Source organism: Rana temporaria, chromosome 1 (assembly GCF_905171775.1).
Source record: "Rana temporaria chromosome 1, aRanTem1.1, whole genome shotgun sequence".
NCBI classification, from domain to species: Eukaryota; Metazoa; Chordata; class Amphibia; order Anura; family Ranidae; genus Rana; species Rana temporaria.
Genome location: NC_053489.1, coordinates 359,146,487 through 359,161,055, shown reverse-complemented (window position 1 = coordinate 359,161,055; position 14,569 = coordinate 359,146,487).

Below are 14,569 nucleotides of genomic sequence, written 5' to 3'. Positions count from 1 at the left end.
ACCCATAGAGAGACGAATAGTAATCTACTAAGGTGGACATTATCTGAGGGGGAGAATTAGTTACCCGCCCAGTGTTTAGTGCACAACGCCCCAATAGAAGGGGACACTTGATGGGCATGAGCAATCTTAGCTAGGAGGCGACCCGTATGCTCCCCCTCCTCATAAAAGGCCAGCTTATTAAAAAATCTCTTCCTCTCTGCCGCCGAGGCAGTGACATGGCCCAAGGCCACCTGGGCCGCCAGCCACGCCTCCCTATTATGATCTGAGGGGTCCGCCACAAACGTTCTCTCCGTGTCACCTGCCAACCGCTCCATGTCCTCCCTCTGAGCTCCAGTGTGTCGCTTGATTGCCTGTACCTCCCTAATGAAGACTCCCCTAAGCATTGCCTTAAAGGCATCCCAGGTGATACCAGTATCCACCGCTCCCCCCTCGTGAATCCCCCAGAAGTCTGCAATTTGTGTCCCAATCTGCTCGTGGGAGGGGAAGAGCTGAAGCCAAAAAGCATTCAGCTTCCACGGGGCACGGTCCAGAGTCGAAGGCAAACGAGCCTCCAACTGCACCACAAGCGGGGAGTGGTCTGACACACTCCGCGGAGCATATGCGACTTCCGCCACATATCGTTCTGCCGCGAATGAGCAGATACATAGATCAATACGGGATAATGAATGATGGCTCTTAGAAAAACAAGAAAACTGTTTCAACTCTGGGTGTTTCGCCCTCCACGGATCCCTCCAACCCACCTCATCCACAAATTTCTTCAGTGCAGTACGTTTGGTCCCTCGCCTAGCTGTAACCGGCGGGTGTTTGTCCAAGACCGGGTCTGTGTAGCAGTTAAAATCCCCCATAACATATAGGGGGACTTCTGGGTATTTAACCTGAAATTCCAGTAGTGCCCTAAGGGTCAAATTATTATAAGGCGGTGGGATATAAACAAAGGCAAGAATACATGTAAGTGAATATAAACGACACATTAAGAAAATGTACCTCCCCTCAGTGTCTATTACGGAATCAATTTCCTCGTAATCAAGAGAGCTGTGAACCAGTACACTCACACCTCTAGAAAAGGAGGTGTGAGTGGAGTGGTATGCCCTCCCCACCCACCGAAATCCCAGCCAGGCAACAGAGTCAGCAACCAGGTGTGTCTCCTGTAAGGCACAAATGGCAGGCAAATGTTTACGCAGCAAAGTGGACACCATGGTACGCTTCAAATGATCATTGAGTCCTCTAACATTCCAAGAAAGTAGCGGTACAGTAGCCATCTACAAAAATGTTCGCAGGTAAATTACTAGGTAGTGAGCTACCTTAGGCAACAGGGGGAGCAGTCCCACAGATCCGTGCTGCCAGTTCAGGAGAGGCTCGAATGCCGTGTCAGTCCAAAAGAGAACATTCATGTATGCATAGTTCGATCGTTCCAGTGCTCTGAAAAAACAAAAACAAAAATACATGCTCAACTAGCACAACGGTGCTCCAAACTGTTGCAGTGTGGCATCACAGAGAGGTAAAGCGGCCCGAGGAGGCCCAACATTATGTAGATCCCTCACCACCTGTATGCCTCCACACTGACTTAACCTGAACATCTTCTGCCAAATTACGGGCAACGTATCCTTGATACCATTTACATGGCTGCTTTGCGCAGCAAGAAAAAACGAAAAGAAAAAAAGTCCAATCATGGGTAACCATCCAGGAAATACCATGGATAAACACAGTTCCGATCTCGCATTTTAAAGGAACAGTATATCGATGTATTTTTCCAGCAGCCCACTCGCCCCGTAAGAAAAAAAAAAGAAGAACTTAAGGGTGTATAATCGCAAGCACCGAGGTGACTTGGTACTCAATCTTCATCAGCCACCGGTTCCCGGGCCTGCCTGAGAGCATTCTCATTTGCATCCAGCCACTCTGAGGCATCCTTTGCATTTTCAAAGAAGTGGGCACGACCTCCGGAGGTGATACGGAGTTTTGCAGGATACAACATTGCATAGGTGGCTTGTAGCCTTTGCAGGCGCTTTTTGACATCAGAAAATCGTGATCTGCTCCGCTGAACCGCGGCCGAGAAATCCGGATAGAAGGAGATCCGTGTCCCATTAAATTGCACGTTCCTGCGTTCCCTCGCTAGCCGCAGAATAATTTCTCTGTCTCGATAGTTCAATAACCTTGCCAGCAGCGGACGCGGAGGGTGGCCCGGCGGTAATGGTCTAGTAGGGACTCTATGGGCGCGCTCCACTGCATACAAATGGGTAAATGCTTCCTTGCCAAAAACAGTGAGTAGCCATTGCTCTATGAATTGAGTCGGATCCCGCCCCTCCACCTTCTCAGGCATCCCTACAATTCGCACATTATTGCGTCTCATGCGATTTTCAAAATCTTCTGCACGCAGGTCAATGGCTTTAGCCAAGCGGGTAGTGTCCTGAGACTCTCTGATCATGGCTGGCAGTTTATCCTCAATGTCACTGATCCGACCCTCTGCTGCCGTCGTTCTTTCCCTTATTTTCTGCAGGTCCTGCCTGACCAAGCTGACCTTTTCCTCCAATCTCCCAAAGCGGGTTTGCAAGTGATTAACTGAGGCCGTGCACTTGTTAATGGCTTTCAGGATAACGGCTAAGGTCGGCTGCTCACCCTCCTCCTCAGTGGGCTCCGTCCCCTCCATCTCCTCAGTAGCGCTGCCTGTCTGCCCTAGTATGGCCGGCGCCTCCCACCCCGCCTCACCGTCCTCCACGTTCTCACCACCGCGTCCCTCTGCTGCATCCGACAGGGCCGAGAGGTCAGCCTTTTCAGCGCATAGTATCGCATGTCTTTGGGAGCTTCTCCGGACTTATCCTTAGCTGTTTTGTTTACTCCCTCCTTGGCCCTGTCTCCCCCTCGAGCCTTCTGTGCAGAGGACGGAGCGCCGCCATGTTGGAAATCCGACTTCGAGCCTTCTCTTCTGTTTCCTCGGGTCATCATAGCCTGTTATCCACCGACAAGGCACTCGGGGTATGCAGCAAGGATTCCGGGCGTCACTCGGGCCAGAACCGGGCGAAATACACCGCTGGAAATCGGATCAATGCAGGGTAATATGCGGGAGCTCTGTGCTAAAGCGTCTGCTCACATGCCGTGCTGGCCACGCCCCCCCGAGCTCCATGTCTTTAGTCCCAAAAATGACAGATTGGATCGTTAAAAAAAAAAAGCTCTTATGCTTAAATAAATGGTAACAGAGCCTTGCAAAGACGACGCAAGGATCCTGTAAGGTTTTGCCTGTATCGTGACCTTTTGGCGCTGAACCCTGCGTAGTGGAATCCTGGACACTGCAGAGCTGAGGCATTCCTGCAGGATGCTGTACAGGTCCAAGGCAGTGGACCCTAAAACATGAAAAGGTACCCATTCCTTGAAGGTCCCCAAGTGACGGAACCTGCCGTGATGAGGTGAAGATTGAGCTCTTATGCCGCGTACACACGATCATTTCTCTTCCGTTCATGGACAGACACAGCAGCATTTGCCTTAGGGTTATATTCCTTTCCCTTCAGGAGAGACTTGGCAGAAAAAACAGCACTTCAAGTGTTAAAACACTTCTCTCGGTACAGCACCTCCCAGGGGGCGGGTCCCCCGGGTACATCCCACTCTCTTGCATCATGCAGCCTCAGTTTTATTCTGCCTCGCGTTAGAAGACATGGCCCTTCTGGAGCCCATGTGCTCTGGAGTTTTTTTGCGATTTTTTTTTTTTTTATTTGGATTTTTCCTGCATTTTTGGATCCTGGGATCTACAATCAACTGCCGACTGGGTGACAGGCTGGATCTTGATCCTTGTAGACCCCCATGTTCGGCCATCGAGCGTGTTCCGGCCTTTAGCTAGGCCGTCCACGACATGTCCCGTTGCCCCAGGGGTGGCCGGTGAGCTATATGCTACAGGGCACACATATGATCGGTCTCTATGGCCTTGTTACAGTGTGCTGGGCCGACAGCCCGTGGTTGCAGGATGGGTAAGTAGTATCCCCTTGCCTTGGCAGGGTGGTTCAGCTGGTGCATTCCTGGGGAGGTCGATTGAGGGTTCGCCCTGCTTTCCTCTCCCTCTTTCCCCATTCTGGGTGGCGGCTGTGAAGTGGGGGGTCCGCCTGGGGGCGCTCTGCTACTGCCGGGGGGCTGTGCTGCTGTGAGGTGCTATTTTTTTATTGCATTATGGGCTGTGTGTGCTGTACTGTACTGTGTTCTGCTTTGTGTTACTGGGGTTTTAAAACGCATGTATGGCCGCCATTTTACCGGGGTCACGGTTCTATGTATCGGCGGACATTTTCTTGTAGCCCCCATGCTGTTTTTCTGCATGTCGGCGGCCATCTTGGAAAAGTTTTTGGCCTCTAGTGCCCGAAATAACGTCGCAAAAGCCTGCAGAATCTTCCTGAGGGAACGGCACAGCACGGACAGTGCTCTCAGCCCTTTAGCAGCGCTGCGCTCTGGTCGGGGTGGTGAGTCTCCTGGGGGGTCCTGTTGCAGCTGGGAGGGTGACCTGTGGGTCCTGTCTTGCAGTACTAAGGCGGCATATATAGGTGGGTCAGCATGGAGTCTGAACCGGAGGCTTCTACGCCAACCATGCCAGAGTTAACCCTTAGTGCCCCTACTCCTGCGACCTTGGTGGATGCTATGGCGGCAGTCCTTGAGGCGTTTGTTGCCAGGATTGAAGCGGCAAGTGGCCAGAAGGGGGGTAAAAAGCGCCCCCTCCCTGCGCCTGCTTCTGGGGATGTCTCTGACACGGAATCGGGCCCTGCTGTTGCATCTGGCCCTGGTTCCGTTATGTCAGATGATTCTGGCTTCGCCCACGGACAGTGGGGATGACTCTGCTTCAGGGTCAGCGCATGATAAGGAATTTGTTGGAGCTCTTACTGCGGTGCGGGATACTCAAACTTGAGGATTAGGCGGAGGCATCAGACATGCCGGTCCCTTTTGGGTTCCGCAAGCCACCCGCACCGCAAAAGTGTTTCCTTGTGTTCCATATCTGGACAAATTGTTTTACAAGGAATGTGATCAGCTGCAGAAAGTTTTTGCTGTTCCAAAATACTTTTGCGGTCCGTTACCCACTTTTTTAAGAAATGCTCCTCAAAACGGGTATCTCCTCCGTCAGTGGACCCCCCTGAGTCCAGACAGAGCAATGCTACCATGTTACCTGTTGAAGGGGCTCCCGCTTTTAAGGACCCCGCAGATAGGAGAACTGAGGCTGTGGCCCGCTCCATGTTCACTGTGGTGGCGTCGGCGGTGAGACCAGTTTTGGCTGGGGCTCTAGTGTCGCAGACACTTACCGAACGGGCAAAGTCCTTGCTGCAGGAGCTGGAGGCGCAGAATGTCTCTAAAACCTGTGTGGACCTGGCCGACCAGTTGGTGCAGGGCCTAAAGTTTGTCTGCGAGTCGGCCCTGGATACGCTCCCATTGCTCTCCAGGGCCTCCGCCTACGCGGTGGTGCTACGCCGCCTCGTGTGGCTGAAGTGTTGGTCTGCGGACCATCTTTAAAAAAGGCCTTGGTGGACTTACCCTTTAAGGGTGAGCGGCTTTTTGGGGCGTCCCTGGATGACATCATAAAGGATGCCACAGGCGGTAAGAGCACTCTGCTCCCGCAATCTGGGATGGGTAAGGAGCCTCGCCGGATGCAAGGGCCCTCCTTTACTACCCCCAAGCGTTTTTTTCACCGGCCAAGTGCGGCAGGAAAACATTTCCATGGTGCTAAGGCGCCCGCAGAAGGGCAGAAGCGCCCCTGGTACCGTAAGCCTGCGGATAAGCCTGCCTCTGCGTGAAGGTCTGCCCCCGCCCACATCTCGGGTGGGGGGCCAACTTCACGGCTCGTTGAGGTCTCTTCTTTCCGACGGTTGGGTTTGGGAAGTAGTTTCCTCGGGGTACAAGATAGTTGTTTTTCTCTTGTCCACCAAACAGATTTTTTTTCCCTCCAACCTCAGGCTTCCTCCGGATCGCAGGAAGGATCTGTCAGGGGCTGTCCAGGATCTGCTGGTCAGAGGAGTGGTTGTACCGGTTCCCTCAACAGAGCGGTTTCAGGGGTTTTACTCCCAATCTGTTTGTAGTCCCCAAGAAGGAAGGGGTCCGTCCAAGCCTGGACCTCAAGGCCCTCAATTGCTTTGTCAAAGTACAAAAATTCAGGATGGAGTCGATCCGCTCAGTAGTAGCAGCGCTCCATCAGGGGGATTTTCTGGCACCCAGAAATAGGCGTTGCTTCACTTTTGCATGAGAGTGCTGGGTCTGATGGTGGCCTCTTTCGAGGCAGTGCAGTATGCTCATTTTCACACTCGAGTGTTGCAAAAAGAGATTCTGTCACGTTGGGACAAGCTTCCTTTGTCTCTGATTTTTGTTTCTGATTTACCAGATTTGGGTGAGTTGACTGGTCAAGTCATCCCTAGTGTGGTGGCTGACATCTCCGGTTCTTCGGACCGGAAAATCGTTTCTGCCGTGCCATTGGACAGTGGTCACGATGGATGCCAGCCTCTCCGGCTGGGGGGTGTCTGGGGTGTCCAGTCAGCCCAGGGGCGCTGGATTCAGGAGGAGTCCCGCCTACCAATCAATGTACTGGAGCTACGAGCGATCAAGTTGTCTCTCCAAGTGGTCTACAGGACCGACCGGTCAGGATCCAGTCCGACAACGGCCGTGGCATACGTCATCAGGGAGGCACACGGACCTCGCATGCAGCGACGGAAGTCGCGCGCATCCTCCGGTGGGCCGAAAGGTACGTTCCGGCTCTGTCGGCCGTATACATTCCGGGGGTGCTGAACTGGCAAGCCGACTACCTAAGTCGCCAAACGCTAGACCAAGGAGAATGGTCGTTACACCCGGAGGTGTTTCAGAGCCTATGCCAAAAAATGGGGCACTCCAGACGTGGACCTTCTGGCATCCCGTCTCAATCGGAAGGTGTCACGGTTTGTGGCTAGGTCAAGGGAACCGTGGGCGGATGCACTGGTGGCACCATGGGGTCACTATCGCCTAATCTACGCCTTCCCTCCTCTGAAGCTTCTTCCTCGCCTGCTGCACAGAGTGGAAGCCGAGGGGATACCAACAATCCTGATCGCTCCGGATTGGCCGCGCCGTCCCTGGTACGCGGACCTGGTGTGTCTGGTGGCAGACGTCCCTTGGCGTCTACCCCGGAGACAAGATCTTCCGTCGCAGGGTTCGATCTTTCATCCTGCTTTACAGTCGCTGGCTTTAACGGCGTGGCTGTTGAGAGCCAGGTGCTGAAGGACCGAGGCCTGTCGGGCTTGGTGATCTCTACCATGCTACGAGCACGGAAGTCTACTTCACAAAAGATTTACCATCGTACGTGGAAGGCCTACATCTCTGTGTGAAGAGATGAAATGGCACCCCTGTACATACGTGATGTCCCGGATTCTGCTGTTCTTACAGCGTGGAGTGGATCAGGCTCTCGCCTTAAGTACGGTTAAGAGTCAGATTTCTGCTCTAGCTGTCTACTTTCAGCGACCCTTAGCGGCGCACTCTCTGGTGCGTACATTTGTGCAGGGGGTTCGGCATGTGGCACCTCCTGTGCGCCCTCCACTGCCTCCATGAGACTTGAATTTAGTCCTTTCGATGCTTCAAGAGGCTCCGTTTGAAGACATTCGGAAGATTCCCTTGTTGACTCTGTCCCAGAAGGTGTTTTTTCTGGTGGCAATTCTCTCGGTCAGACAGGTATCTGAACTGGCGGCCTTGTCCTGCAAGGCTTCTTACTTGGTCATCCATAAGGATAAGGTGGTGCTGCGGCTGCAGCCGGCATTCCTTCCAAAGGTTGTTTCGGCTTTTCACATTGAGAACATCATTTTGCCATCCTTATGTCCTCGGCCGAAAAACCCGAAAGAGGCCACTTTGCATTCCTTGGACGTGGTTCGGGCCCTACGGGTGTACTTGTCGGCTACGGCTCCGTTTCGGAAGTCGGATTCACTGTTCGTGACGGTAGCTGGTCCTAAGATGGGTCTGGCGGTCTCGTCGGCCACCATTTCTAGGTGGATCAGACAGGTTGTGCTCCAGGCCTTATGCCCTAAAGGGGCAGGCGCCTCCCTTTCAGATTACGGCGCATTCGACCAGGGCGATTGGTGCCTCTTGGGCTTTCCGCCATCAAGCGTCTGCGTTACAGGTGTGTAAGGCAGCGACCTGGTCGTCAATCCACACCTTCTCAAAGTTTTACAAGGTGGATGTGAGTGCATCTTCGGATGTCTCCTTTGGCGGCAAGGTTTTACAGGCGGCAGTTTAAGGTTGAAGTTCCTCCGTTGAGGAACTCTGGTTTGCTGTGTTTTTCCCCCCACCCCCCACCCCTCAAAAATTTTTGGCACTGCTTTGGGCCGTCCCTAAGGTCGATGCTGCTGCTGTGTCCGTCCATGAACGGAAGAGAAAATAGGATTTTTGTACTCACCGTAAAATTAATTTCTCTGAGTTCATGGATGGACACAGCACCCACCCCTCCTTTGTTTGTACTGCTTGTTTACGAACTGAGGCTGCATGATGCAAGAGAGTGGGATTTACCTGGGGGACCCGGCCCCTGGGAGGTGCTGTACTGAGAGAAGTGTTTTAACACTTGAAGTGCTGTTTTTTCTGCCTAGTCTCCTGAAGGGAAAGGAATATAACCCTAAGGTCAATGCTGCTGTGTCCTTCCATGAACTCAGAGAAATGGATTTTACGGTGAGTACAAAAGTCCTATTTTTTTTTCAGCATGAAAAAATCCTTTGTTTTTCAGCATGTCCTAAAAAAGGACGTTTTCCCAACTTCATCATTAAAACGACGTTGCCTACACGCCATTGTTTTTAAAAAATTATCTAGCAAAGCGTGGTGACGTACAACACGTACAACGGCACTATAAAGGGGAAGTTCCATTCGCCTTTGGGCTGCTTTAGCTGATTCCGTGTTAGTAAAAGCCGATTTGCGCTTTTCTGTCTGTTACAGCGTGATGAATGTGCTTACTCCATTATGAACGGTAGTTTTACCAGAACGAGCGATCCCGTCTCATAACTTGCTTCTGAGCATGCGTGGGTTTTTTACGTCATTTTAGTCCACACACGATCATTTTTTACAACCCGAAAAACGACATTGTTTAAAACGACATAAAAAAATGCAGCATGTTCGAATTTTTTTTATTTATTTTTTTATTTTATTTTTCAGAACCTGAAAAATGATGTGCCCACACACGAACATTTTAAATGCCTTTTTTTTTTCATGCTGAAAAATTATCGTGTGTATGCGGCGTTGGTTTCCAAGGCTGCTCTGCGCCTACACGGGTAAGTAAACCCCTAATTTACTTATTGTGGTGTGCCCCAGTGATTGTAACACTCAGTCAAGCTAGCTAGAGGCTGGACACGTGTGTGTGTGTGGTGACCACGGGGGAGTTTTGGGCTAGCTGTGGGTGTTTGCAAAGAGTGCCCTTCCTCGCACAAGTGTTCGTGCCTGTTTGGCAGCCATGGCGTACGTGGCTTCGCCACAGCCATTGCACACGCACACAGATCCGCGCATATTGGTGCGCCAAGATTTGTGTCATGTTTTCAGCGATTCTTATTTTCCTTACCCAGGTCACAAGAGTCACCGGGTGTTGGCAGGCTAAAGTGCTTAGCGGGATTGTTCCATGGGGCTTGGTGAGCCCCATTAAACGGTCTACCTTCTGGGGTGTGTAAATGCTAAACCCAGGTACTTCTTTTTTGAAGACATTGTAAGCCACAAAAGAACGGGACTAACATTACAGGGAAGGGCACATCTGTCGCCCGCTCCTAAGGAGCCTAGTCTAACCCTTTGAGTTGCATCCCCTGAAAGACCAGATGTTTTCTGGGCAATCTGAGCCATTGTGCCTATGGTCAACGCTGCTGCTTCAGCCTTTATCACCAGGGATGATCTATCCTTGGCCCTAGCCAGGTTAGAGGACAGGATTGCTGGCATGATTACCTCCATCTCGCAGGGTGTTAAGCATGACAGGTCCCCATCCCGTGAGCGTTCTATCTTGGAGCTGGGATGGTTTGAAGATGGGAAAGAGCTAATGCCAAGGATCCTGTGCAGGCCATCCTCAGAAATACGTGATTGGGAGAATTCTCTCTTTTCTACAGTCGGCTGTGGAAATCTGATTTCAGGGAGTACAATCGGAGGTCAGATTTCAGCCCTGTCGGTTTTCTTCCAAAGGCCTTTAGCCTTGCATTCGCTGGTCCGAACCTTTATGCAGGGGGCAACTGGTTTGCTTCCCCCCATTGGGTCACTTATGTATCCTTAGGCTCAAATTGTTGTTTCTGTAACAGACAGCGCCAAATTGAAGTCCCATCAAGGAAATTCCATTAGTCTTGCTGTCACACAAACTAGCCTTCCTGATGGCCATCACCTCGGCTAGAAGGGTGTCGGAATTGGCGGCCCTTTCATGTAGGGAACCATACCTAATTCTTCACTACGACAAGATGGTATTGCGTCCTATTCCATCCTTTTTGCCAAAGGTGGTGTCGGGCTTACATTTGAATCAGGACATTGTTTTGCCTTCTTTTTTTCCCCCCCCTCTCTGCCTCGTTCTGCTGAAGAGAGACGACTGCATTCCTTGGATGTCGCCTCTGCAGTAAGTTTATTTGTCTAGATCCGCGGATCAGACTACATTTGGGATTTGGGTTTACTAGAAGGACCCAAGAAGGGACAGGCAGCTTCCATTGCTAATTGGGTCCATTAGTTGGTCATTCAGGCCTACGGTCCCTTCAAGGTAAGAGCTCATTCTAGCAGGGATGTAGGAACCTCCTGGGCTTCTCGCCATTGGGTATCTGGCTCAGGTTTGTAAGGCTGCTACCTGATCTTCAGCGCATACGTTCACAAGATTTTATCTGGTAGATGTTGGCGCAGCCAAAGGTTCGGCTTTCGGCCATAGTGTACTACAGGCTGCCGTTTAACATCTGCTGGCTATTTTTGTTTGGCAGGGTGTCTCCCTCACCTCAAAGCTATTGCTCTGGGATGTTCCAGTAGGTAATGAATATTAGCCTCACTGTCCTGTGGATTGTTTTTTTTTTTTTGTCGTCATACTTGCCTGTAAAAAAATTTTTCTTTGACTATAACACAGGAAACTGAGGTCCCTCCCCTCTTTTGAGCTTTTGAGGATTCAGTGCTTGCTACAAAACTGAAGTACTTCCTGTATGGGAGGGGTTACATAGGGGCAGACTTCCTGTCTAAGACTTTTGTCTACCAGCCTCCAGTCATCTAGAGATGGTGTAAAACCCAGTAGGTAATGAATATTAGCCTAACTCTTTGTCTTGTGATGTATTCAAAGAAAACGATTTTACAGGTAAATATGACAGAAAAAAATCCTATTTTTAAAATGAAGACCTCACAGCAGTAGACAATAAGCATTTGCCTGTTTCCCCACTTATTTTCCCCATGTTGCAACCTGTGAATCTTTAGTAGTAACATGACCATTTCCTGGAAATGTTGATGCCTTTCTGTGCCATCCACTGCTCCTGCCCACCCCTTTCTCTGCCAACATGTTGCTCTGCAGGCTACACTTATCTGCCTACAAAGCAGCAAACATTAGGATTATTAGGCAAGATCAGTTATTTATCTTTTGTGCAACCATAAATTAAACACATTACTAAAACGGGAGCGCAAAATCTGGTGCAGCTCTGCTTAACTACTTCAGCCCTGGAGGATTTCGCTGCACAATTACCGCGCCATTTTTTGTGATTCCGCACTGCGTCGCTTTAATTGACAATTGCACGGTCGGTCGATCGATCGATGTGACTCCCAAACAAAATTGATGTCTTTTTTTTCCCCCCCCACACAAATAGAGCTTTCTTTTTGTGGTATTTGATCACCTTTTTATTGTGTTTTTGTTTTTTTATTGTGACTGCGACATTATGGCGGACACTTTTGACGCTATTTCGGGACAATTGCTTTCAGGTTTTGTGTCGTCAAAGCTTAGTTGAACAAGCTGAAGTTAGAAACTGATTGGCTACCTTGCACAGCTGCACCAGATTTTGCATTCTCCAGTTTTAGTAAATGAACTCCAGTGTCATTAGTGTGGAGGAGGTATCACTTCTAGCATTTTTCAGAACTCTGCTCTATGTGAGAGCCGCTCTGTCCTTTGGGGTTAAAGAGAGCTTGTTCAGAGAGCCTCAAACACAAATATGATAGGGGAATACTATAGTGCAGGGGTGGCAAACACAAGGCCCGCGGGACCTTGTAATGTGGCCCGCACAGCAGCCACCTCATTTTGCCAGGTTTCAGCGCGGCCAGTCTGAGCAGGCATTACAATGTAGAACGAGCGGAGGCGGAGACAGGGCGGAGGAGGAGGCGGGCACCAGAGCGGCATTCTAAGCCGTCTTGGCTGCAGAAAGGGAGACGGAGACCAGAGTGGCAGCCTGAGATGCAGCGTTGGAGGCGGAGACGGAGAGGCACATAAGGGGAATATGTAATCATTACATATTCCCCTTACTCTGTGCCTCTCCGCCCCCGCCTCCAATGCTGCGTCTCATGCTGCCACTCTGGTCTCCGCCTCCGCCATGTCTCAGCCTCTGCCTCCCTTCTGTAGCCAAGACAGCTTGCAATACCGCTCTGGTGCCCGCTGCCTCTGCTCGTTCTGCAGGCATGACGGCTTACAATGCCGATCTGGTGCCTGCCTCCTTCTCCGCCCTGTCTCCGCCTCCGCTCCTTCTGCAGGCATGACGGCTTGCAATGCCGATCTGGTGCCCGCCTCCTTCTCTGCCCTGCCTCCGCAGGCATGATGGTTTGCAATGCTGATCTGGTGCCCGCCTCCTTCTCCGCCTCCACCACCGCCCGTCTCCACCGCCTCCCCAGTCCTTCCAGCCAGCGATGCCGGCTTTTTTTTGCATGCCACTGAATGTTGTGGCAGAGATTGCTGGCAGTTTTGCACTAGCAAAGTGTGCTGCTATTTTACAGTTATCGTAAAAAAACAAAACAAAGTACTGATAACACAGGAGATCCGCCCACAGAGGGATGGTACCACTATAGCCCAATAAAAAAAAAAGGTACTATAGCCCAATGCAAAGGGAGGGAGCAGCCTACACAGGGAGGTACCAGAGCTGGTCCAGGTAGGAAGGTAGGATAGAGTAGAGTACTTTCTTCAAGACGGGGATGGACCAGGGGCTAGCCACTAGGATTCTGAGAGTTCAGGTGGCGGCCTTGTCTTATTTTTTAGATAGACGCCTATCCCTGGATCCCCTAATTATAAGGTTCCTAACAGCCAGAGATAGGATGTCCCCAGTATGGATTTCTAGGGTTCCGCCCTGGGATCTTTCGATTGTTTTGGATCAGTTGACCAAGGCTTCGTTTGAGCCAATTGGCAGTATCCCTATTAGGTTACTCACCTTTAAGTTTTCCTTCCTTTTGGCGGTCACGACTGCCAAGAGGATAGGTGATATGCAGGCGCTCTCTATTAAAGAGCCATTTTTTTGTTTATTTGAGTCAGGACCCCCTGTACCTTCCTAAAGTAGTGACCAAGTTTCACAGGTCACAGGAGATAGTTCTCCCTTCTTTTTGTTCAAATCCCCAGAATGAGAAGGAAGCTTCCTTTCATTGTCTGGATGTGAGACGTTGTTTATTAGTTTATTTAGAGATGGTTAGTGAGTTTAGACACTCTACCCATCTATTAGTTAATTTTTCAGGCCAGAAAAGAGGCCATCAGGCCTCCAAGGCCTCCATTTCTAGGTGGATAAGGCAGACGATTTCCCTAGCCTATATTCAAGCCCGTAAGGCAGTTGCAAAAGTTAAAGCACACTCCACGCGGTCACTGGCAACCTCCTGGGCAGAAAGGGCCGGAACTTCGGTGGAGCAGATCTGCAAAGCGGCGACGTGGTCAAGCCAGAACACGTTCCTAAGACACTATATAGTTTAACTACTGTCACCTTAGGACTTGACATTCGGTAGAAAGGTCCTGCAAGCAGTGGTCCCGCCCTAAGTTAGGCCTGAAGCTACTTGCTTCTCTCTCAGGGTGCCATCCTGGAAGACGACTTGAGAAAGTACCAGTTATACTTACTGGTAGCTGGATTTCTGGGAAGTCTTACAGGACGGCAGGCCTACTTCCCACCCTTGTGATACATTATTGGTTTGTAGTTTTATGTTTTTTTTCCCGTGCAACTGGTGGGTTCATACTTTATCTAAAACTGAGGAGCACGGGGAGGGGCGGGGTTTTTAACCTCTTTTTTGATTGTGTTTCCTGTCAGGTGGAGCCAGTCATCTCTCGGGGTGCCGTCCTGTAAGACTTCCCAGAAATCCAGCTACCGGTAAGTGTAACTGGTACTTTTTTTTTTTATTATTTAAAAAAAATAAGACAACAGTAAAGTTAGCCCAATTTTTTTATATATTGTGAAAGATAATGTTACGCCAAGTAAATTGATACCCAACATGTCACGCTTCAAAATTGCATCCGCTCGTGGAATGGCGACAAACTTTTACCCTTTAAAATCTCTGTAGGCGACGTTTAAAAGATTCTACAGGTTCTATGTTTTGAGTTACAGAGGAGGTCTAGGGCTAGAATTGTTGCTCTCGCTCTACCAATCGCGGTGATACCTCACATGTGTGGTTTAAACACCGCTTTCATATGCAAGCGCTACTCACGTATGCATTGGCTTCTGCACGCGAGCGAGTTCCGGACTCCTAACTTTTT